Source organism: Alligator sinensis, unplaced genomic scaffold (genome assembly GCF_000455745.1).
Source record: "Alligator sinensis unplaced genomic scaffold, ASM45574v1 scaffold521_1, whole genome shotgun sequence".
NCBI classification, from domain to species: Eukaryota; Metazoa; Chordata; order Crocodylia; family Alligatoridae; genus Alligator; species Alligator sinensis.
The window spans coordinates 1,407,397-1,411,859 of NW_005842374.1; the positions used below are offsets into that span (position 1 = coordinate 1,407,397).

General features: G+C 44.7%; 1 long non-coding RNA gene across 1 annotated transcript in view; it reads right to left on the reverse strand.

The window, feature by feature from the left end:
- LOC112551195 overlaps positions 1 to 1,659 on the reverse strand; it is a 54,003-nt gene extending 52,344 nt beyond the window's left edge. Inside the window, exon 1 of the long non-coding RNA XR_003095413.1 lies at positions 1,575 to 1,659. This is a non-coding gene — a long non-coding RNA (uncharacterized LOC112551195). The remainder of the gene's footprint in view (positions 1 to 1,574) is intronic.
- Between the last annotated feature and the right edge of the window lie 2,804 nt (positions 1,660 to 4,463).

Below are 4,463 nucleotides of genomic sequence, written 5' to 3' on the forward strand. Positions count from 1 at the left end.
CTCCTTCAGGCTCTTCTGGGGCAACTGCTTCCGCCCCCACTGGCTCAGCTCTTGCCAGCTCTTTGAAGTTCCTTCCTTGTGGTCCCTTGCTGGTCTCTCCCCTGAATCAGCCGTGCTGCCCCTTTTATCCTCCTCCAGGTGACCCAAGGGGCCAATCAGGGGACATGAGGGGTGAGTCTCTGGGGCCTGATTGGTGAGGAAAGGGAATCCCAAGTCCTCCAATCATCTTTGACCCCTTCAAAACCCCTGGGCCAAATCATTACCAGATTGGTGAGGAAAGGGAATCCCAAGTCCTCCAATCATCTTTTGCCTTTTCAAAACCCCTGGGCTAGGTCACTGTCAGCCAGCCTGTCACATATGCAAGTACTAAATGACTGTGCAATAACAAGTGCAAAGTCAACATCTTGTGTAGATGCAGCCTGTGATTAGGATCTGAGGTATTTTATGCCTGATCCTGAAAGTTGTGTGTCCTGCCATGACAGACATGCACAGCAGGATACCTGATTTTAGGGATTGGGTATAAAATTCCTCAGATCTAAATCACACATCCACCAGCACAAGAAGCCTAGCATAGAGGATCTGTTCCCCATGCTAATCTCCCAGCACTTGGACTTTTAAACAGCGCTGCAGACATGTGGCATCAGGAACCTGTCCCTGATTCCACGCTCCCTGGAGCGCCCTTTGAAGGGCCACACACCAGGAGACTGGCACGAAGACTGGATCCAGGGATCAGGCTGGTAGCAGCCTGATCCCTGGCAGGCTGCTACCTGGGCAGGCCCAGGTCTGTTTGAGATCTGGGCCTGCCCTCTGCCTGAGCCCAGAGAGCAGGCAGGGGGAGGCTTTGTTCCAAACCCCAAGGCAGCTCCATACCCATTCTCACAATCTGGGTCTGGGATACAAGCCACATGTTCAGTTTAAAGCATGATACAAACTATCCACAAAGTTGTTCCACATTTAATGTAGAAGAATATCTTTCTGTCTGGTTTGCCATTTTATTGCACCATAAATTGGCTAAACGCCTGGCATGTTACAGGTGCAATGGTACAACATGGTACATTTTAATTGTGCCACAAATGTAACATCTTCCAAAGCTCTTCCTCTTGCTCTTCTCCATTGTACAGCCCCACATGAATGAGGACTGAGGTTTTTCATTCATTTTCACCTCTCCACATGGGTCTGTGGTATGAAGGGCAGAAGCAGTTGAAAGGGTTAATAGCTGCACTACAGTAGACTGGTGTTAAATCCAGTGCTGGTGTGTAGTTTAATTAGGAAGCAGGTGCACATAAACAGAAAATACAGAGGGCACGGAAAGTGGATTAATGCAGAAAATAGAAGTGTAACTACAGAACTCTTGCAAAAACAGTTATCTGTAATCTGCATTTGCCTGTGCTACAATTTTTTTTCCAGCAGAATTCTGCCTACAATCCCTTAAAGATAGGAGAATAAGCACATACACATAGGGAAAAAATATCAGAAAAGGGCACCAAGAATGTAAACAGAAGGGAATAAAAATAACCGTACAGATCAAATTACTCAACACCAAAACAGTTAAGAACAGTAAAGTTTTCCATTACCTTGCACAGAATATAGCACTCCCGCTCTGAGCCCTCCACAGCCTCAGGCCCAGCTGTTCTCTTGTCTTCTCCTTGGGCATTGGTTAAGTTGCACATTCTGCTAACACACACAAAAATGGCATGTATCATTTATAACCAAATACATAATTTATTTAGGAACTGCACAGTGAGAGAGGTACTATTACATCTAATAAATCAAAGGCATGCCATCTACTGGTTAGAGGTGGCACAAGTCAGGACCACAGGGTTCTACCTCAAACTCTGACCCTAGGGTAGCTGCTGACACATCTCTAGAACACAGGCCATCCCCTTGGTGAGGGGCAGGACCACTGCCCCCCTTGGCTAATCACCAGTGAGAGGTGGGGCGACTGGGCCCCTTGGCTAATCAGAGCCAAGGGGCAGGGCCACCACAGAAAAGGCTCCCTTCTCCATTTCTCCCTGGCTGCCTTAAAACCCTGCTCCCTCCTGGCTGTGCACTGCCCCACCTCTAGGCACAGCCAAGAGAACTGCAAGGACAAATGACTGCCATGTATGTCCACCAATGAACTGAAAAACAAGACTTTTTTCAGTCCAGGCCTCATTCAGGAATGGAGGGAGATGTACAGTTTAAAAACAGGACAGTCCAATATAAAATAGGACCAATGGCTACCCTATCTGACCATGATTCACTGTCCTAACATCAATCACTTAGGGCACCTATACATGTGCAGCGAGGTGGAGCAAACTCACTTAACTGAGTAGGAGCATGGTAATTACTGCGCTCCAGAAGACTCCAGCATCATGTGTTTCGGCATCCCTGGGCTCAAAAATGGCAACGGGGGCGCTTTAACTAAATTTAGTTCAAGCAGCTCCATTTTTGAAAAGTCCTGAACACCTAGTGACATTTATAGCCAATACATAGTTCGATGAGCTTTAGATAAAGCATTCAGTGAGTTTTAGTTAAAGTGCCCCCGCTGCCATTTTTCAGTGCAGGGACAGTGATACATGTGACACTTGGAGCACTTTAATGAGAGTGGCTCTTGAAGTCACTCTTGGAGCCACTCTCATTAAAGTGCTCCCACCCCCCTGAACATGTGTATAAACACCCTTAGGGCCTGACTCCCATTATCACTGTAGAACAAGAGTATGGACACTATGGCTGGCTTCAGAAGACAGAGAACAGTATATGCCAGTATGATCAGAATAGTTCCTTATTTGCCTGTTCCTTATTTGCTGGTAAATATGGGCTAAGAAACCATCCATATAAAAATACTAGGAGGAGTTAGTGAATAATGTAAAGAGCTGTGAATCCTTTTTTATATGCAGAATCCACGAATTTCAAACAGTGGGTGCCTTGGCACCTAAATAAGCAGTCCCATTTTTAAAAAGTTCTGAACACCTTGTGACCCCACTGATACCACTAGGAACTGTTTTATGAAAATGTGGCCATTTATATAGGTGTCTAAATAGAAACTTGACTATTTACAGCTGGCTCCCAATTTTGAAAGCTGTGGCCTCAGACAATAAAATTCTGACATTTGGTTTACAGATCATGAGAACAGGAAATGGGGCAACATGGATCAGCAAATTGCAGAGGGATTACAACATAATGCTGGTATAAATGGCATAAGCCAAACCCATGTTTGGTAACCCTTCATGTAGTGAATGTGTACAAGGCTGGGTCTTAAACCAAAAAATGCTAAAAGGAAAATTCCAGCCAGTGATTTGGTTTAGGATTTCAGAAGGAATTGTCCTGCCATATGATCTGCCAAAATGATGAAAGAAAATTCCATAAACAACTCTGGGAGGGAGAGAATGTAAGGGGGAGAGAATAGACAGAAAAAGGAAAAAATGGGAAAAAGAAAAACAGGGGGGAGATCTCCTCTGTTGGACTGTGATACATTGACATAATTAGGGATGTTGAAATTTTGTGTTTGATCTTGGAAATCCTAGTAAATAAACAGCAGATCCAGGCCATGTCCCATAGCATTGCTCTGGCCGAAATCCCATACGGGCCTAATTCATGTAAAGTCAAAGGGAATTTTGCTTCAGTAAGAACTTCAGGATACAAGCTCCAAAACAGGATACTGAATGTCTGGGACATCTTCTGTGGTAACCATTAACAAAAGAATTTAAAAGGCCTATATGAGTCTTTAGCAATGACTGGCTTGCAATATGGGCAAGATAAGACAGTTCAATGACTTCAATTGAAAAGTACATTTAAATCCAGCCACATCAGCATTACTATTTGTAGTTTTGACGCAGGCTTCAGACAAACTCCATACTCTATTACCACAGTAATTCTGAGGTGAATCCATTGACATCGATGATCTGTCATCGCTCAGGAATTACTGTGATAAAGAACCAAATCAGTCCTTGGTTTTCTTCCCTAGAAATAGCGACTCTGAAAATACTAATCAAATCACCAGCAGCAGAGGTTCTCAGATAGACTAGTCCTTAATGAAGACCATAGTTCACCTTCCATTTCACATGTGACCATGACTAGGGACAGTAGTTACACATAAACTGGTTTAAGTGATCAGAAACTGGTTTAAACATGCAACAGAACAGAAGTTCAGTGCACATAAACCAGTTTCAAAATTGGCTGAAACTGGTTTAAGATCAACCTGGTTGAATGTAGTATCAGATTTGACTGATTGAGGTCAAACCGGTTTATGGAAATACTGTCCCAGGCCCCTTCCTGATTTAAGTTAAATCAGAGTCCCTCAACATCCCATCATGCTTTGCAGCCCTAGGCTGGGCTGTGCTGTCTACTCCAGAGAGCAGGGCTGACCCTGCCCCTCTGCTCTCAAGGGCAGGGAGCATGGCCAAAAGCCGACTGACATGGCCACCTAAGGCAAATGGGGCAGAGAGCGGGTTTAGTCCCCCCTCCCTCTCCTTTCCCACTGA